At 30.6% G+C, this 23,432-nt stretch overlaps 1 long non-coding RNA gene across 1 annotated transcript; it reads left to right on the forward strand.

Annotated features, from left to right (window-relative positions):
* Nucleotides 1–12,684: 12,684 nt before the first annotated feature.
* On the forward strand, nt 12,685–20,034 carry LOC149057701 (uncharacterized). The gene is made up of 3 exons (XR_016190968.1): nt 12,685–12,749; nt 14,196–14,407; nt 19,587–20,034. It is a non-coding gene; the product is annotated as an uncharacterized LOC149057701 (long non-coding RNA).
* Nucleotides 20,035–23,432: the final 3,398 nt, after the last annotated feature.

Consider the following 23,432-nt stretch of genomic DNA (forward strand, 5'->3'; position numbering starts at 1 on the left):
ACCTTATTTTTATAGGTAACGAAAAAATCAAACCATACGTTCAACTGCCTTAAACAATATTATTTAAACTTTTCCTTCAGTTTTTTTAAAAGTTATACAATTATTAAAAAACAAAATAAAGATTCTGTATCTGTTGAGTCCCGATAAATGTTGAGCTGTTGAACTAATGCCTTAGATTTTGTGAGCTAAGTGTTGAGCCGTTGAAAAGTGTTCAAGTTGTAGAAAATATGCCAATTGACCTTAACTTCTCCGAAGTTATGATTGCTGGAAAACTTGAAAACTGTAGTATATTAAAATTGTAAGAATAGACGAGGGATTATAACATGAATTAATAAATTAGTTTCTTAAGATTATTGCTACATATTTAAATTTTTTAAATTTTTAGCCAGTGAAAATAAGGAATAAATTAAGCTACCTGTTCAAATTAATAGGGAATAAAATGTTATTTTATTTACTGTTTTATATGTAACTATAATATGTTATATATTATATTCTAATAATGTTATATTATTAAAATAATGTTCCATAAAATTTTATTGAAGGTTTGATCTCGTACAAAATAAGATCTCTTTGTTGGCCTTTAAGTTGTTTTTAGCTGAAAAATAAACTTATTGCACAATTGTCAATTAGTAAAATTAACGTACTATATTACCTACCGTTCATGTGCCGTTCAATATTATTTCATAAGGAAAATTTGTTTCATGTAATTGAATAAATAAACAAATAAAATGGAAAACCTTAAAACACTCTTAAATAAAAACGAGAATAATTTAAAATTTGTGAAGTTTTGTGATTTGGAATTCACTACATAATTAGAAAAAAATACTGAACATATTTTTCGGCCGTAGTCATTCCCCCCCCCCCCCCCCACATAAAAAAAAATTAATTATTAAATAAATAAATTGATTATAATATTATATTGTTTATAATTATAGGACATTTTAGCAACTAATGAATACCTGTTTAAAGAAAATAAAAATTAGATATAATTATTTTACTTTTTGTAATTGCTTGGACTAGCGTTTTTTGATAGCTGATATAGATAGTCGATACCAGAATGTAATCATCAACCAATAAGCACAAACTGTGATCCTAGCTTAACTCTATCTTTTATCTTTATAATACCAATAGAGAACGTAATTCTACAACACAGGTTAGAATATTAGAGAAAAATAGTCATAGTTTTAGGCGAAAATAATGTGGAGGAAACGGTATCTCGTTTTTGGAGGAAAATGGAACCGCTCCTTTATTCGAATTTATCAAAACTAAATATGGTGCGAAATTAATTGTTATTTTAGATGGTGAATATAAACAAATTCTACCCGATAGACTAAATTATCAAAAAAGATGTTCAAGATCTTAACTCTAATTACTTTTTTATTTACAACGGAATATAGATACTGAAAAATGATTAAAAAAAGCATTTGATTACATTTGAAAAATTGTTGTAATTTAATTGAATAATATTAACTTTAATAACTAATAATATAAATTGTCCATGGTACTTTGATTGTATTTATGAACCTTTCTCTCCTAACTTCCTTATCAGTATGTAATTCTTAAGTAATATTTTCTCTATTGTTGGTTTTACTGTTTTCCCTAATATTTCTATATTAGAGTGTAAATTGGTTGTTAACATTTAAATTATTTGCAAATTTTTTAGAAAATTTCATTTTATTATATTGCAGACATTTTTAACATTTAATTATGTATTAATCTTTAGAAACTATATAATTAATTTATGTTATATAATCTCTCATCTATTCTTACAACTTTACTAGATTATAGATAATCGCAGTAACTTAAAATATAGTGAAGCATTTTGGTAAGTAGATTTTATGTAAAATACAACAATTATAAATTTATTTTATATAACAATAATATTATATAGAACGGTATACATATATATAATGGTTGAACATTTTCTTGCAATAATATTTTTTCCGTTCTTGGTGTTCAGTGTTCGTGTAATTAATCAGTTTCTGTACCTTGTTTTTCATTAAACACGCAGGTGCAAGGTCCCTCGCGTAAAATGAGCTCGATCGGTCAAAAACGCGCGTTTACCGTGGAGTCGAAATATTTCTGTAAACATCTGGTCGCAAAATAAAACACAAACTACTCGCAGTGGCTACCTCCGGTTATATACAAGCATTAGAACGAAAAAACAGAGACCATAATATTATTTGGTTTAAAAAAAAAAAAAAAAATTGTAAAACGTTAAACGGCATTAAGCTCGATTTGATCAATCTATCGTTTAATTGGATATAGATTTGTATAAGGCATTTAAGACGTAGACGTAAATGAATGTGATTCGAAGATATAAATATAATGTATCAAAACGGAAAAATTAGAATAAATTCAAGAATTTTGAATATGTTGCTAAAATAAACTCTGGAATTATCATGAACTGTATATTACGTAAATCAGATACGTTTTGTTTTTGTACCATTGCGAAACGTTAAAATGTGTTAAAAGCTTTTTTATTTGAAATGGCTGCGTTGTGTAACAGAATTATATTATAGTGAGTGTAATGTATCATATAATATTATAATATCGAATTAAAATCAAACTGTTGAAAATTCCGAACTGTTTTATTTTAGGGTTTTTGCGTTTGTTCAACTCATGGCGGTGGAATATTTAATATAGTTTTTCTACTCTGTGTGTGGTTCGATAGGTATATGCAATAAGACGGCGACAATGACGGTTGCAAGGAAGAGTGAGTATTTGAAATGCATTAAATAAATATAAATCTGCAAGGAGGTGATTAGACCGAAGGTTTATATGTACACTGTGTGCATATATGTATTTTGTGTTTATTGTGTGCCGCAAAATGGGGAAACGGCGGTCTGTGTGCGTCGTGACAATGATCTTTTTGTAATACGTATTTCTGCGGAGGATACGATCAATCAATATTTCGTGGCTAAAGAAAGAAAAAAAATTCCGGTGGACACGGGGGCGGTGGTGGAAAAATAAAAACGTCGACGGCGACTTCATTAAAAGACGTTTGGGTCTCCTAAAAGGGTCGTAAAAAATGCATTATGCCTGCGGGGATTTTTAAAAATATTGTCACAAACAAATATCCGGATTTTTGCATGTCATTGTTGCTTCTAGCGGGTTCGGTCCTCTGACGGGGGTGGTGTGACTGGCGATGATCGTTGAGTTGGCAATAATTTTGCCATATTTTTGTTGTACAGTCGCTCAAAAAGAAATGTATTCCGCACACTTCATCTGTCCGAGTATGAATAATCGTTATTTCTAGTTGTACGTATATATTGTATTGTTATATACTTTTTTTTTTGTAAAATACGGAATGTCCGTTTGTGTACGTCCGTAGGGTTTTAGGTTTCACCTTTTAGGTACCTTAAAAAAAAAACCATTTATTATATACTTACAAGTTACAATCTATATGTTTTGATTTTGGATCAAATATTGTACGGTCGTAAACACACATTGACCTGACCTGTATCTGACGACCCAATTCTCACAATCGTCTCTAAATAATCCTTTTTTTCTACTCGAATGGTCAAATGTCAAATCTTAAAAACCATTAAATCTTTTTGGAAAAAAATACATCCATACAAATAAAATATCCCGTCGATATGTCATGTACAAGTCACTGGAGTGCAACCCATTTTTAAACGAAAAAAAATACGTTTTGTTACAACACAAGTTTATAAATAAATAAACCCTTATAAATATCATTTTATTCACCTTCTCTTTGTAGGTATTAATGTGTCTGTATTTTATTATTGAAATTTTATTTAGATATAAAATATACTTAATCATATTTTTTACTATCCCAATCAGAAATAATTATTTACCATCGATAATGTTAGTTGTTTTTGAAAACTAAATCTAAGCCATTTTACTCAAATAGTTCACAACTATATTTATCCGAATGAAAAATGTATGGTTATTAATTATTTAAATTATTCGATGTGTTAACTAAAAACTAGCAAGTATAACTTCCTTTCTTATAGAAAAAACAAATATCTGTACGTCTTATTATAATACCGTTGTAAAACACAGAGATCACTTGGCATGCATGAGTAAAAATACAATCGCGCAACACCCAGGTTGAAAAACAATGTTATTTAAATCACTGATGGAAAAGTAAAATGTGATACGTTGAGGGTTTTTGGCTGGCTGCTGTGAATAAATCTTTGAAATACTTCGTACGGGTCGTTTAAATAATCGGATCGCTTAACACTAAGACCTCCGCTGTACGATTGTAGTAATTCGACCGTTTCGAAAACCATTATAAATAAGAGACGAAAAGAGTTAAACGTATAATTAATAAAGTATCAAAACCGCGTTGTTCTGTTGTATATAAAACTAAAGCTGTATTTGTTGTGCGCTCAGGCACCTAAAAATGCAAAACTGTATATCAACACCAATATGAGCATGGAATGAACTGAGAAGGCAACTTTACACCTAGTAATTATAATTTCCTAAAAACAATTTGTGATTGCTATTGGCTGAATCTTCAGGTTCGTAAGTGGTATACTACATTGTTACCATTATGGTAGGTAAATATTAGGTACCTACGAAAATTTTTTTTTCAAATAAATTGTTTATTCGGATATAATTCCTTTGTTATTAAAATGGCATCCATCATTGCTGTCTTAAAATTCAAATTATTCAAGGAATTTGTTTTTTCATATTTTTAACTCAACTAATACCAGATTCTAGCCAATCTTTATTGAGTAAAACTGATGATGATTATATTATATATTGATTGTGTAGAAAAATTGTTAAGTATGTTTTGAACTAACAATAATTAACTGCTGGGAAAAATGGTCAAGAGCAATAATGGGCGATATGTCATCCACATCGTTTCCCCTAAACACGCTGTTGTTACAATATAGTATATAAGTATATTTCATAATATATCATAGAATAGTCCAAAATATACTCAAGGAATAAATTTTACCTGTTCTAGGTCACTATGTCACTTTATACGGCTGAACACTAAAAAAAACGAAACACAGACACCGATTAAAATTAATATTGCAGAACGCGGACTCTTTGTACTCTTAATATACTATATACATATTATTATACAAATACATAAAGTATTGGCTTAGATATAGTATAAAGAAGTTTCTGAACTCTGAAGTCATGACTAATTATATTAAAATTGTTGTTAAGTTTAAATACCATTTAGTAAACATATCTCTAACTTGATAATACATATATTTTTTTTTTTTATTGGCTTTTAATAAATCATAATACATAATTATAATTTATAATTATATTACAGCACTAAGTAATATTTGGTTGATACCACTTACCTGCAGCTAACCTATAAATTAAAAATAATATTTACTTATAATAATGGTTACTTATAAGTTTACCTATACCTTTAAGTACTATTTATTAATAAATATCTTTAATTTTTCTTTTAAATAAAATAAATTGTTAATCTCATCAAACTTAATGACATTCAAATTTATAGGTAGATTACTTTATTACCATATTACTATATTACTATATTACTAATAGTACCTTCTTTATGAAATGAACATTTTTACCCAATCGTACAACGTGATATCAAGAAATAATAATTAATTTTTCCTCATAAAACGCGATTTAACAATGTAATAGAAATATTTGTATGCGTTTCGCTAAAATGTTGTCAATGTCCACCTTAAGAGCAGCGTGGGAGTGTCCCGAGGCAGTAAAACGCTGTGATGGTTCACACACTGTACATCTACGGGAGACAGCGATCGTATAAGTTTCACTCTATATCGAAACGGTGGTGTCGTCGACATTATACCATAATACATATATATATGTTGCGATGTTGCCCGTTTGACAATAAGAGGCGCGCACTTGCGTTAGAAGATATTATAAGAGTTTTGAATAATACGAGAAATCTTTCGTAAAATCGTAATGCACACTTTCCAATTTCGTACCGCACACACGATTTTAGTAAACGTATATAATAATATAATATAAATCACTGCTTATGTCTATGGGTCCTTATCCATATATCTTCAAGCTTGTAATATTTTTATACAATATAATAGATATTATATTATGTCCTGCGTGTACCGTGTAATAATATAATACACACACGGCGTATTGCGCAATATCGATTCTTCGGGTCTCCGAGAAGAGAGAGTACTTATATAGGACATGCACGCACACACTATCCCTTAGGTAGCTGGACTTATTTTTTTCCTCCACATCCCCCGCAACTAGCACTGTACGAAAATCGTCGTGGGACACTAATCCACCGGTTCCTAAGATCTTATATATATATATATTCGCGTTCGCGCCAACACAAATCATGCCGAGTTTTTATTGTATTGCATTGCGCAATTGGTACGCACAGCACGAAAACCGTTAGGTCCGAACGAGATAATATGCGCACACGCCGCGCCGTTTTTGATTATTTTGTACGGAAAAAAAAAAAGGACACAATAACGGTATTACGACACTTATATATATATTATAATAGTGTGATGTTGGCTAGCGTATTATATGTATATACGCGCGTAGTATAGGTACACTACACTTTTATGTTTTGGGTTTGATTATTTATTTATTATTATTGTACATTTTTTTTTGTGTCCTTGTGTGCGTTTCGTTTGTTGTCCGAATTGTCTGTTGGCCGGTCGCCGCAATCCGAATTATTTTTAATACCGAAAATGTATATAAATCCCGTCCGATTGTGTGCGTGTCTCGATATACATAATACACACATTTATATATATATATACATACTGTGCCGAGCCGCTCCCCACGACCACTGTGTATAACACCCCCGCGATTTCAGTGATTTCACCACATTTGGCTATACGACTGTTGTAGCTACCCATATAATAAAATATATAATAATAATATGTATAATACCACATGCGATTGCTGCAGGCCTTTCGTCGTTATTATTATTATGCGAAAACGTGTGCGCGGGTGTGCGTGTGACGTGTGTATGTACTGCCGTGTATGCTGCTGTGTGTGGGGAGGATAGGGTTGGAGCAGCGCCTCGATATAATAATATATATGGGAAACGGTCGACGCCGCCGATCGGCTAATATATAGTGAAATCCGAGAGCGAGTCCGATTTCGGAACACCCGGACCCGGTCATCTGCTGCTGTATAATATATATTTATGTATATAGCCGTTACAATGCGCATTTTTGTATGCACATTATAATATTGTATTTTGTAGCAATATCATTTTGTAAGTGGTGTGACGCACGTATACCTACGACTCTTTCCCATAATATACTGCTATATGCGCGGTGAATCAGCAGCAGTGATGACATCGATATAATATTTATTTATCGATGTGGGTGAATGAAAATATTTTTAATTGATTTTTGAACTCAAAATAAATAATAGGCGTATTTATAGTTAACCCTGTATCTGTATATTATATCACGTCCATCGCATGTCTGTTTAAATCATCTTCAATCTCGGTGGATTTTAAATATAATGAACTGCAGTCATCCAACGCAGTTTTTAGTTCCGCGTTTACAGTTGTGGACGTCGTCTGCATTGACGGAAGGCATTGGTAAACGGAGTGTCGAAGTGTCGAAGTGTCACGTGTAAAATTATGTATATTAAAAAAAACTCATTGGAGAATTAATCATCGATTTTTATTTATTTATTCATATAGGTGCTAAGTATATTATACTGTATGTCTGTTCCCACGTGAGAAAAGTACATATTATACATACTACTATCATATCAACGATAAATTGAAATTGTTACAAAATGCATATGATCAAACTAAAATTATTCGTGAATTTATAACTCAAATATGTTATTAGTTGTAATATAATAAATTAATTTCAAATATCATAGGAGGCCGTATTATGTGATTTACAAATTTAGAATATTATAACAACTTATTTGTTTTCTATTATCTCTTAAAAATTATACAATTTTAATCAGTTATTATTATTCCACATGTTTATATGTCCACATTCAAGCAAGTTGTGTGTGGTATAAAAATATATTACATATTATGATTTATTAGTTATTTCAATACGCAAACGATTTCGGTTTAACAGGTCATTGTTAACAACTGCAGTTAACAATTTTAACGTGGTGCAAACATTTTACATTTTATTCATTTATGAATTTAGTGAAACGCTCTAACACTTGATATAACGTTTGTTATTTAATACATTTACATAATATTATATTAAAAACCACTTAAATAGTTGTTAGGTTTCTGAAAATGATAAATAGTTTCCTTAGATATTGTACTTGCGTTCTTTTTATGTGGATATATAACTATACAATATTCATATGGCATACCTCGATGCAAGAAATCTCAATCATCTGTCCAGCGATTTATACGACATACTGGGACCTGTTCTGCAATAACCTGACATATTCGTGTTCCTTCAGGAGACAGGACTAGACAAACTTATTTAACCATTTGAAAAAACACAACCTTATTATAATTATACTCTTATTATTTAGACATTTATTGTTTTAAACCTTTTCTATTATTACAATGTAACACCTTTCGAAAAAAAAAAAGTATCTTATCCCAATGGCCAACTTGCCGAGGGTTATTTCTTTATTAAAAAAAAAATATATATATTCATATGATTAGGAGGTAATTTTGAATCTATATAATATTTCTGATGTATTAAAATTTACCTTACACCCCCGTTCAATAATATGTAATGTTAGTATAATGTACGAATTGTACGATATACCTAATGCGATCTCATTTTTTTTTTTTACCAAACTGGACGATATTAATGATGACTTCAGTTGTGTAGTATATATAAGCACCTAAAATATCATTAGTCAATTTACTACGTCGTATATATATATATATTGTAATACGTGTACCAGAAGAACATTAAACATACAAAACATTTCTGATCCAAATTTTAACACAGTACCCCGCCGTTGTCGTACAAACGAGTTTTGAGAAACGTGGTGTTGAACCCATTTATATTTCTATAGGGAAACTATATCGAAAAAATCCATTATACGCGTGTATTATGGAATTGTGAGGGGTGAGAGAAAAAAAAATGATAATAATTTTAAAAATCCTTGCCGCGAGATGTTTTTAAATTGGCCGGAACGGAAAAAGGTGCGCGTGAGATATATCGAAAACGTCCATAACTAGTCACTACATAGGTTTTGTACAAACATAATAGATGGTCTAAATTTAACCGATTCTTTTTGTCGCCGTCATATTTTGCACGGCCGGAGATCGTTGTGTTTGTGTGCGAATATTTTTTTCACCCGTCCACCTTCGATGATGACCATTTGTATTATTATTTATTATACACCACCACCTACAACACGCGTACAATAATATCGATATGATGTATATATTCTTTCGGCCTACGGCGTTGAAACCCGATTTAAAAACGGCGTTGACAATAAAAGGATATAATTCACACACACACGCGCACACACATGCATGCACATAATATATATTTATGGGAAAAATGGTAAACGAGTATTATATTGAATAGCCCGAAATCACCGACGTGTGCGCATTACACACATAGTACTCAGTGTGTGTTTAAAATGGATATATGCGTATAAAACCGTAACATCACTACGGCTGCAGTGCAGTAATGATAGTTTTCGATGATCGTGATGATCGTGCTCCAGTCAGTGGCGTATTTTGATTTCTCGGGGGGTATCCAACATTTAATGAATATACATTGTATACTAAAATAAAAATAGTAAATTATAAAATAAATGATAATACCAATATTTAAGCCTTTTTTTGTTAAGTCGGTGAGTGTCCAGACATGGAAGATGTCACCCCCCCCCCCCCACACACACACACCCACCAAAAAAGTACTCCATTGGTTGCTGCATATGTATATTATGTATACCATGATATAGCCGATATAGGTCAAGTTCGCCGTACACCAAAATGTCTACAGAAATGTATGCTGGAATCAATCGCCCTAACGATAATCCCTTCGGAGGAGATATGCTACATAATAATACTGTGGAATGTAATGCTCACATTTCGCCTACGAGGACCTCATGTCGGTGCCGGGGCCGGGGCTGCTCGTAATCTAGATTTTTGCGCAATCTTTGTACAACCGTACATTGTGTGAGCTCCTATTGAATTATAGAAGTGTATACACACACACACACGGGTCTGTATCTCATCACGGCTATATACGAGGTGTGTACGGCGGTGGCGGCGGCGATTCGTTACGGAATTAACGCGCAAGAGTTATGGGTCCGAGAGAAAGTGCGTGTGGCGGACATCTTGCCGTTGTTTTCGGGACAATAAGCCAATAAAATGTTTACAATAAACAGCGTGTGTCGTGTACTCGTGTGTGCAATCGGACTGTTTGCGAGTGTGTGCGAGCGATAATAAGAAGCAAAAAAATGGGCACTGCAACAACAATAATGTATATAATATAGCCGTATATGAGTATATAGATTTATAATAATATATAATATGGTGAGGAACAATGTATGTGTGTACGTGCGTGTGTATACGCGTATAGTATATACCTATATATATAAGTAACGGTTATACCTATACGTGAAACGGGGTGGGTGTGTGTGGGTTGCGAGGAAGGAAAACTATTTTTACCCTTTGTATTTATGTACCATGTATCATGTAAGTACACTGCTCTCGGTTAACCAATGTTTACAGTCCGAACGGTTTTAATCCGTGTTACGGTATTAACTATATATTATTATGTATATTATATAGGTAGCAAGTTGCCAAAACATAAATATTTTATTATTGTATTGAATATAGGAGAAGTGTATAGAAAAAATACGGAAACAAACACAGAATAATAATAAAAAAATAAACAATCGATTTCAATTAATCGAAAAAATATTTATTTTCACGTCCAAAACGTTTTCGTATTATTGGTTTTATTTGATGTATTATCTCCTTCGCTCAGATCGGCGAGCATATTTTCACGTGTTTTAATTTAATTTGAACCCTTTCAAACCACACTTGAACGCAAAAATAATTATTGTTTTCATTGTATAAGTTTCAATGTCGATATTATAATATTTATTTTCAATGATAAATATAATCATAAATTCATAAAATCATAACACTAAAAATGTCAAAATGCAATAATAATTGAATATACTTGATATAATCTATTCGCATGTTTATTATGTATTTTTTTTAAATTTAGGATTGTTAAACTATTCTTTTTTAAAGCTTATTCAAAAATAAATAATCGTCTGCACTTGACAAAATATTACTATTAGGTAATGCAATACTTAGTTAACCAACACTTTTAATTAATTAGCACTATTGCTTAAAAATTAAATTTATCATACAAAAATCTTCTTAAACCAATTTGTATACATGGTATCATATAGTTTAAACTTTAAACAACAATTATATGTATGCATGTAACCTGCAATTTATATTTTATTCAAATTTTTTTTCTTTCAAATAATATTTATAGGTAACCTTAAAACAAAATTTTTTCGTGATTTGATTAATTTTTATTATGTTTAACAATTAGTATTAGTGATTAATGATTATATCTACATTAAAATAAGTAAAATAATTTCCCATTGGGCTATGTAGTATTTCAACTAATACTAAATTGTTACTTGTTTCTCAATAATTAATAATTATTTCACCAACAGAATGCGATCAGTTAGTCTTGTTCATCTAGCACGGTGTACCTTTGTGTATCCCCACCGTAAGCGGTGAGTTGAACAACAGCATAAGATAATATTTTTTTGTGAAATACGTTTATGCGTTTTAGAGCGGAATCATTGAAGTGTTGGGTCAGATGAAAAAAAAAAAACTTGAATTTTTGATCGTAATCGAATATCCGACGGTCCATCGGTTATCGATTATTATTATGTTAACCCCTCGATCGGGTGGTCTTTTAGGCCGCAGAGTGACGATGGAATCGTGCACGCATCACATCAGGTGCAGTGACGATGTATATTATGTATTTATGTATATATAATATATCTATTAGCATTAAGCACTAAACGAAAGAAAATTATGATTTAAATTTTTAGCAAAACATCAAGCTATATATTATTATAGGTACAAGTATTGCATTCGTAGATAGAGGATGTGTGACCTATGATATTATTACAACTACATTTTAATTTTTAATTAAGAACCGTTCATAACTTACTGATAACTTATTTTATGACATCATAATATACGTCGTGGAAAATTAGCAATGGTGCTAAAAAATAATTATATAATAAATAACCTTTATATTTTTCTTATTGATCACGTTTATTATAGAATGCTTAAACACGTGTTTAATATTCAGTGAAAAATTAAATTAGGTACGTCAAACATAGTATTTAAAAGCGTATTAATATTATAAACCAATTTAAAATAACCTTAATTTATTTCTAGAATGTATTAAATATTCGATGAAAAATGAAATTACTTAAAAACCAATTAATAATTATGTGTAACTATTTTAAAAACTCGTAGTAGAGAAAGTACAAAATTATATATTAATAAATATTCAAAGGCGTCAAAGTATACAAAAATATGTATAATAATAGTAATAATGTATCATGCGGGATGCGGATGCAAATTACTATTGCCATCAATTTTTTAAGTATGTGTTGTATTAATACTTTTTTTATAATTGTATTAACTACGTATATGCGTTATCAGTTATTTGGTATTTTTGTTTTTTTTTGAACCTTTCAGAAAACGCATAAAAAAATCAAATTTATTGACTTCCAGCGCTGTCGGCTGTATTGAGCTCAGACTATTAGGATGTTTGGATTTAACATTCAATGCAATGTAGAATTATCGGGTAAAATAATATTAATGATTTAAAAAGCATTTTCGTCATGGAGGCATGTTAAACTCCTACAACGATCATCTAATCACAATCCCTTTGAACCTTTCTTCTTGGAAGTTGCAATAATTTATATACGTTACATATTTTATATAAAGCTACTGGCTATATATTATTATTTTAACCGGAAACATTAGTTTTGAGATTTCGTATTTTAAGAAACCGGTGCACAGATGGACCCGGTGACGTGTGTTCGGCGTCGAACCGAACAAAAGTCGTCGTGTCTTTTGAACAGAGCAATATACACCGAACGTCCAAAAATATAGGTATCTATATATATGGATATATTCTTATGCATTTCTTTATGTGCTAGCCGTATATATTATATACATTATTATTTATTGTGCGGTGCACACGTGGACGACGCATCGACGTTTTTTAACAGTTTTTTTTTATTCGTTTTGTCCCATTCAAGGCGAGGAGAACACATATCGGCCGGTGCGACTTAAAACATTCTCCGGTTATTTAGGGGTAGATTTAGCAGACACAAAAGGCCCGCAAAAAGTAATATGTCACCCACTACTGACCAGGTTTATAAGGCAACAAAAAAGTAAAAAAAAAAATAAAAATAAAATAATAAAGGGAGACGGTGTGGTCAAGATGCACCTGGATGGGTTATGGGACATTTGGTGGGCAGCTGTTTTTTTATATATATTTTTGGACCCTTCAAAAATCGACTGCCGCCACCGCCACCGCCTATATCAATACAGTTATGTTTTTTTTTGCCTTGCTTCGCTTTTGTGTTTATCCACTAATAGATGCAACGAGTATCTTACTAATATAAGTTTTTTTCCGTTTAAATATTTATATAGGAACAGAGCGGCACGTTCGCCATTGAGTTCTTCCTTTCCCTTTTTTTATATTTCACTTTTCTACCCTTATGTGCGGCGGTGTTGTACAGTTATCTCGAATCTGTATAATTTACGTATGCACGCGTATAATATAGTGAGGGGTACCCGTATAAAAATATATCTATACTTTAATAAGTAAATTGTATAAACAGCCGTCTTATTACATCACTGACACCATGTCATTTTTTTTTTTTTTATAGAACCGTCATCGATATTTCCTGGTCAATAAAAATACAATAGGTATCTAATAATCTGATACTTTTATGCCCATCGATAATATGACAATAAGCGGTATTTTAATTTCCTAAAACAGCGTTTCTCAAAGTGTGGGTCGCGACCCACTGATAGGTCGTCAGTCAGTTTTGTAGTTTTGTTGGATCGCGAACATTTTTTAAAATTATATGGATACTAAGGAATTTATGTTAAATTAATATTAAATATACTTAAATTATTATAGTAATATAGTACCAAAAATCACTTGGGTAATATAAATAAAAATTCGTCGTATATTTAGTTATTATGACGGGTATTAATTCGTTATTCGTTTCAGGAAGCTATATCTACTGGAATAGCGACAAAAGCCGATGAAGAACTCATTGATTTATCAGAAGATTCATCTTAAAACTTCAATTTAACCGCAGTAATGTGATTAATTTTTGGCTATCGTCTCAACAAAAATTTTCAATTCATTCATCTTAAGTTATATCAAAACTTTTCCCATTTTCATCTTCATACATGCGTGAAGTTGGATTTTCGACAAAGGTGGGCATCAAAAATAAACATCGAAACAAGCTAAACTTAACGAACTCCTTACGTTTAAATATAACTAAAATTGACGTCGATATCAATGCTGTTATTAACCATAACAGAAAACAAGTACACATTTTGCATACATCTCATTATTTAAAGTATATTTCTAAGAATATATTAATTATAAATCTATAAATACTAAATACCGATAAAAAATGTATATAATTTTATTATTTATATAGTAAAAATTTTGTTTTTTACTACTTTTAAAAGTGAAACCATGTGGGTCGCGAAGGATGTTTTGGGGAAAATTTGGGCCGCTGTACTAAAAAGATAGAGAAACACTTCCCCAAAGTTACATGAAAAAAATGTATAGAATATTCAAATGTCTAATAGTGTTTCCAATTGTGCTAATACCCTTAAAAATATATTGTATACAATTAAAGAACATGTTTTCATAAATACTAAATACATTGGTAAACCAGTTATTGATTTTTACTTATAATTACAAAATATTCAAATGATAATACAAAATATATAATGTAATTTAGAAAAATAGTAGATAAGTTTATCAGTTTTACGAATTTCGTATTAATATTGATCAATTAGAAGTCAAAAATATAAACCAGATTTGTATCCAATATCTACAAGACTACAACCAATTTATATCATAAATCACCCTCAAAGTTAAATATCGAAACATTTTTCTACTATTGTTCGTGTAGTAGACGGATATAAAAAATAAACATGTCATTGTAAATTTAATACCTACATTATCACTCCGTTTAAAATTATAAATCTATTTAAATATTTGTACAGTTAAAAACTTATAATGAACCATTATACATTATATTATCTCGGTGTTTTGGTTACTAGCTAATTGTTAAATTGAAAATTAACAGTGGAATGGTGAGGGGCCCCTTGATGTACATAGTTGTACGATGTCATAGTATTCTTCGACGCCACTGTATACGCTATGGCAGTGAAGCATTCTTGGCAGTTGTATGTAGGTACGGGATATATCACATACAATTTTTTACAAAATTTTACCCAAATCAGTTGTTTTTGATATAAAATGCGTTTGATGTTCGCCGACCGGCACTATAAGATTTTACCTACAGAGTCTGCCTTTATACCTACCGAAGGTTTTCGATTGAAATATACAATACTTTGATACTCTATGATTGTGATCTCAAATTCGTGGTATCCGTACAGAAATGAAAAACAAACGGAAATACTAGGTTAGGACGGCTAGGTACTTGATACAAAAAATGCACGGTTTTTAAGGTTTCCCTTGCGCAACAGGAATTTAACAAAGAATTGGGGTTTGTACTTAGTAACCGTAAAATCTTTTAAAGAAGCTATAGACACGGAGAGCCGTGTCTAACCGTTCTAACGTTTAAAAATAAAATATAACATGACAACATTGTAACACATTTTTATAGATACGAAAATATTAGTCACAACAATAATTTCAGCATTCCATAAATGTATTTATCTAGTATTTGAGAAAAATAATGATAAATAAAATAAAATATATTTACATTTTATACTTGAAGATAAATTTTCCTAATACTAAAAAGTGAGTACAATAATTTGCATACAATTAATATGGATACATCGTGTGACGCTAATTATAATATTATTATTAAATAAACGTGACATGGAGTTTTAATTTTGAGATTTCGGCGGTGTTCTTGACGTTTATATTCATAATGATATTATAAACGTTCACAATAAATAATTAATACGTTACATAATTAATTTGGTTATTACTGTGTAGAGAAGTATAATTTACGTAAATCCGTTTCGTAAACGTGTAGACAATTTAGATTCCCTTTTAATATCCAACGGATTTGGAAAAACGTTTCATTATATAAATTGACATTTACATTTTTGATACGTAGACAGGTAATTTATAATGTTTGTTCGTTTTTGTATTATAGTATCTTATTTAATATTATCGTTATATTATTACCTCTGTATAATGAATAATGATATATAGATAATGATTTATTCTCAGTAATGATGGGGTCTGTTATACTAATTTACGACCTGGTTATATTTGGTTTTACAAACATTTTACGATTAAAATACTTTAATTGAGTACAAATATAGAAAAGTTTAAAGAAAATAAGAAAATAATTAAAAATTGAAATCGTTATGATCGTCTGTGATAATATAGATGTTAGCCTGTTCACGGAAAAAATGCGATTATTATTATTACCTCTGTGGCTTACACGATATTTTCTCAGTAAAATATTTATTTTTAAACTTTTACTGGGGTTCTTTAGCTTTTCTGTTATAAAAACCTATAGGCTATAATGTATATTTCATTTGTAGTTTATTAAGAATGGATTTCCGCCGGATACGCCTGTGGAGCTATTCGGAGACAAAGACAATAGTTCGCCATAATGACAGAAATACATAGTATAAAATATTAATTACAATTATCGAAAACATCAGTCTAGATTCGTTTAGATTTTATAATTGTACATTGGACGATGAGAAATATTACCGTTTTATTAGAATGTATTATTCTAAAACGCATTCAAATTCCTATATATTATTTTATCGTTCTAAATCATATTTTATCGCATCCCATAATTAACATCCATTAATATTATCAATAAATTGCCTAAAATATGGGTAATTTTATGCGCAGTTTGTATTATTTATTCAAGAATAAATTACGTCTAATCTATGTAGGCAAAATTAAATATTGATTAAGTATTTTAAGACTTTTTTACGCCTAAACCGGAACAAACAATATTATAATATAACCGGCCGATACGCGGCGTCGAGATCGAACGATTTATATTATTATGTTTTAACACACGACAATAACAATATTATCGCAAACCAAACACGAATGATTCATGTAAAAATACTTCGTCAGATACAAGTCTGCGACACGTCTGACGAGTAATGACTAATGAGTAATGAGACATAATACGCATGCCGCGGTGTTCTGTTTTTTTCGATTCGCTATGGTTGATGAAGAGATCGTCGGCCAAAGGGGAAGGTATGTATACGTATGTATTATATCGAGACTCGGAGGCGAAAAGAAAAACAAATTTCAGATCGCGTATCGCATTTTTTTATTATTATTCCTTTTTTATATACACGCACTGCGCACAACAATAATGATAATCCGTACAATGTCTCGAAAACGGTAGGTAGGTATTGGTTTAAAAACCGCAACCGATAAGACGAGAGGAGGATTACAACACACACACACACACACAGCGGTCCCGTGCGCCGCCGCCGTCCAGGTGTAAAGATGTTAAATAAAGATGTATGTACGCGCGCGTGCGCGTCGGTAGGTATAGAGCATAGTAAATATGTATATATACATATTATGTATAGATAATAATAATATATTGTATTATATTATAATATAATATTATAGTCGGTCCCGCGACGATGGAGATTAGGATCTCAACGACGAGAGAAGCAGGGAACGCGCGCGTATGCGCTGGGTATCTTTTTTTTATATTATTATTATTATTACATGCCTGTCCATTATATTCGATGTTTTTTTCGGTATTTTTATTATTATGATTTTTTTTTTCTTCTCGACGTTCCCCCCTCGGAGCGGCCGCTTACCTCGATATAATGTTATACTCCGTGTATTCGTTCCGCACTTGACGTTTGTCCGTCAAACGGGCACGGGGATCAAGACCTCGTCGAGATTCTGGACACGGGCCGTCCGTCTGTCGCGATTTATGCGGTTTCGATTCGCTCGTTATACGGGCCCCCAAGTCTTTTGTATAATATATATACACTAGGTGTCGATTGTGATATGTGACGCATACCTACGATAATATGATAATATGTATATTATTATACGTTTTTTTGTAAATTGTAATAATTATTGTTAAAACGCGAGCGGCCGTCGTCGCCGATATGTACGAAATTGATCAATGTTGTCATGCTAAATAATACGCCGAAGCTGATTCCGCCACCGTTACCGCGGTAACTGCGACGACGATAGTTAGCACTTTAACTACTATAGGTACCTAGCACTTATCGAAATAGTTTTTGTACAACGGATATTGGGGAAATGTGTACTTTTGACATAAAATTGTAACTGCATAAAAAAAAAAAACGGACGGTTGAAGTCTGGTAGCGTATCATCATTATAGATGCTGATGTCAAACATAGACTAGACTAATCACTGCAAAAATCAAATAAACGGATTAAAAAAAAAATTGTTTGTACTAATGTATTTAATTTCCGATAACATTGCTTATTTTTTAATTCATTAGATAAACAGAAATTAAAATAACATTCGTCATTCCGTTTATGTCTCATAATGATTATATTATTACAGCTAAAAACTATGTCTTTACTATTTTATAGTATTATATATGTGTCGTTTGGGTTAAAATTGCATAGAAGTACCTACTACCTATATATACTATAAATATAACTATTTTAAATAACGATGGTTGACTATGACTTGTGTGTTGTATCAAAAAGATGTTTCATAATTTTCTAATAAAATATTCCTAATCTAGAGGTGTATATTATTGCTATACTTTATTACAAAATAAAAGCCAGAGTAAAATTTTAAAATAACATAATTTTTACAGCGTCATTTAAGATTTATATTCTTTCACGCATGCTATATTCGAGATGTTGGGTATTTTTATCTTTTTTTTTAGTTTTTTTGAGTTGGTCAAACAATAATGAAACAAACTGGCTTACATCCACTATTTTTTTTTTACGACCGCATCACCCACTACGACGCCTCGACATAAAACCACGAAGGTCTAAAGAATAAACAGTTATAACAGACGGATCTTTTTTTCCACGAAAATTATGTTCAAACAATTTTTCGGCAACACCCCTTGGATTTCCGGGCAACTTTTTTTTTTTATTAAGTCTTCTTGCGTGTGTTTATAATATATTGGAGGATACTCATTGTCCCTTTAACGATACCGGGTACCTGCGCTTCGGCATTAAATAGTATAAACAAACGAATTAAGCTGCTGCAGTTAATCTCTTTCGTAACGTCCACGGTTTGACGCTTGTATTATGGTATGTGCGGTTTTCTTTTTAGATATAGACTTGTGATGGGCTATTGTACTTGAACCACTGCGCTGTGTATAAATCTGCAGGACCACACGCTATTAGACCTGGACTACATTCGTTATTATATTATTATTATGTTCTTTGCTCACAGCTAGAAAGCCGGCATACGAGCACACGATCAAAGGACGTGTCGTTGTTATCGCCGTGTCCACAACGTATAAGTGATCCGGCCCTGTGGATCTATAATACCTATTATATATTGACATCGAGGAATGAGTGCGGGATACAATGATGCTGTGCTCCTTCAAACTATAAATCATTGTACACGGTGCGTTAGCATTTCAGTCGGACGTCCCGACTCCTCTTCCGTGTCTGCAGACGAAATATCCCGGAATCCGCTGCTATAGGACATCGAAATAATCCACCGGTACATAATACATTATTATTAAATATCGTCATAATATTGTAATGATATAATATTACGTGTTAAATATTTGATGTTTGATGATTAAAATTATTTTCTATTCTGTACAACGGAAATCTTGTTTTTACTCGTATATGCTGTTAGCAGTGTTAGCACTGTTAGTATAAATACTAACAGTTTTCCAAACGACTATCCCTGCATTTCCGGATTTGACTTTATATACGTTTATATCCGTCCATCGCATCAGGGACATTGAATTGTACAAATTTAAAACGCCTATTTTTATATGATATGTGGGTGGGCTACCTCGTTTTTTCGTTATGACACTGCGGTTTCAACAAAACATGATGGACACGCTCTGCTGCAGGGTCTAATATAATGTATATACTTTCTGTTGGCCCACAGGGTTGGTTCAACACAGACTACAGAGCATTGTTAAGGGATGATTTTAGAAGAAAGGGGACATTGGCCCCAGTAGAAACCGTATATAGTTTTGTTAAAGTATAGGTGCGCCAAGGGGCCGATAGGCCGAACGATCCACACGATGCTACTGCAGGTTCAATGAAAATAAATATTTTGTTCTGTCGTACATAATATTGTATTATTATACCACACATGTCACGTAGACCAGTAAAATATAGATTATAGACTATAGATGATGTCCTCAACACAATATGTGTTGTCACAGAGAAAAATAAATTGTATGATAATAATAAAATACATAATATGCTGTCTAAAAATTAATTGTACATCAAGTCAATGATAATCAATGGTATAATACTTTAAAAAAAAAAAATATTAATTTTAGCATTTTGCTCAGCGACTGTAGACTAACTACTAGTAAGTATTTACAACTTTTCTAAACATTTATGATAGACATGAAATCTATAAAAAAAGATATTTATACCAAACGATAAATTGTAATAAAATATTTTATCGTATAATGTGTTGATTTGGAGTAATGAGTCTAACAATATAATATTGTAAGTCTACTTACTTTTAACTACAGTACTACCTACTCGTTTGGTTGTATGTTTTTGTGTATTGTGTGGTATGTAACTGTTCTATTATGTCATTCCTGTTTCCAGTCACTGGATACCGACAAAAAAAAAATCAATTAACTTCCTTTTTAATTCCTATTGTCGAACCGAGTCTACACATTATATTAATATATTATATATTATTAATGTGTGTAAATTCCAATTTGAAGAATTTAAAAATATATTTTTAACTGTGTATGATGACTATAATTACAGGAACGATCATTACGGTTATCAAATATTTAGGTATTTAGGTATTATTTTTACAACGAAATTCTTGCTCAAATCAAGTCTGAACTAAATCTCATTGGTACTTATTTCAATTTAATAATAGATGAAATTTAAAATATTATCAAAGTCTAAAAGATGGCAAAAATAAAAATATATTCTAAATGTTTTAAATTATATAATTAAGTCTACTCTCGGACTCTCGGTTACTCGATCTGTAATAGCTCAGAATTCTTGATTCTTCCTCTTAAAATTGCCATAATATATCAGTTAGTTGTTGATATTTTAAAATATTTAAATCGGTATTTATTTTATTCTCCTGAACTTCGAATTTCTGACAGTCCATACTTTATACGGTATATAATAATTGTTGGTATTTGATATGGTTTCTCAATAGCTCTTAATACTTATACAATAGTACGCTTCTAAGAAAATAAAATTCTACCATATTTTTCTGCATTTATCTTAGTGCATAATTCATAAATTTCAAAGAATTATTTTGGCGTTTGTTTTGTCTATATGATTGACATTAATTGATTGTTTACATTTTATTAGTCAATAAAAGTCAGTCGTCTTCCTGGTACCTACTTACATTATAATATTCGTAATTTTCAAATTAAGTTCATTGCTATGTTAAATGTTAATAGATTCATAGAGAAAATTATGATACAAATATTGAAATGTAAAAATGTTCCAGAAAATAAATGAATATTGGTATCATTAACAACATTGTGATTACTAGTTACAGTAGATTTTCAAGTGGAACAATAAATGTGTTTATTTTATAATAATGTTTTTTTTTTAATTTTATCAAATGTAATTTTTTGTGTGTAAACACGATAAGTCATAAGTCATAAGTCACGATAAGATTTTTAACTTCAGTTATCTTTTCCGACGGTAAAGTAAATCTAGTTAGCGCAGTGAAAATCAAAAAACCTAATCTAGTATAGTTGTGAATTTTTACACAATATAAGATTTCGACAAAATCGATTTTGATTTTTGGTGTCACTATAAAAAATTATCGTTTTTATGTGCAAATTCCACTGAATATTTATAACACTATTTTCTATACACCATAAATATTTTGAATGTAATGCTAATGGCTTCAAATTTCGAAGCAGAAATTATTGATAATTTCAATATCAATAATATTTATATATATATATATATATATATACATATAATTAAATTGAGTTATTTATTGGCATATGAAAATGTTATTATTAATTTTTCTAAATTAATGTCTATAAATATTTGTTCGTTTGTCAAATAACTTGTACATTTAATTCAAGGTTCCTTTTGGAATAAGCTTAAATTCAACAATAATTTTTATGAGAGCTTGAAGTTAGAATTTTGATAAAATTCATAAAAATTACTACAATTTTATACTTAATTTAAAAAAGATCGTTTTCATATCAAAGATTTTTAAATTAAATGTCAATAACATTGTTTTTTGCCAGATATATCTGTGTCTGTGTGCATACAATAATTTTTCAGATTTATCTAAAATACAGGTAGGTATAATAATGTTCAATACGTCTAAATCTATATGTACGACGTATGTATTTATTATTGGATTACGGGAATATGTTTTGAAATATGAAACTGACTTGCTGGATTTGAAATTAGATTCTTCACAACTAACTGACCTCTCTAAGCCTCAAGGGGTGGTAATTTTAACATTCTATTTGTTTTTAAGATTTGAAATTTTATCTATAAACTATATTATACAACATTTACAATTAGGTAACTAAGGCATATTTTCACATTGTTTAAAATCGTTGTTAGGTAGGTGTAACTATAAGTTATTAATTTTTTGTTATCTATTAAAAATCAGTTGGTAGGTATTTTAATTTTTTTATCTCGAACCTGAAGTATTGTATTAAATAGGTACATTTTTCAGTCTGTCGGTGTGATAATATCTGTTGCTGTGGTGAGATTTAAAATTATGTATACATAATGAATAATGATTAATATTATATCGAATGAAATAATATGTAAGAACGGCTTTTTTCTTTTTCAATATCGATTGATATTGGATTAATCGATTGTATATATTATCTCTTTTAAGATGTTGACTCTTGACTGGATGATATAGACCAGTTATTGTTCTAAAATGTATAAACTGAGTATTTTATTGGCATTTGACTAAACGTCGAAAAATCTAAGATCCAACCGATTTTTCAAACAAAAAAATTACGAAAATGTGGCTCAATGACACACCCGACATCCTACCACTTTGTGATGTGATTGAATAAATAAAATAAATAACGTCATATGTGCGTTTAACCACTTTATTGAATTG

This window comes from Diuraphis noxia, unplaced genomic scaffold (genome assembly GCF_037042655.1).
Source record: "Diuraphis noxia isolate RWA-SAM2 unplaced genomic scaffold, SU_Dnox_SAM2 contig0003, whole genome shotgun sequence".
NCBI lineage: Eukaryota > Metazoa > Arthropoda > Insecta > Hemiptera > Aphididae > Diuraphis > Diuraphis noxia.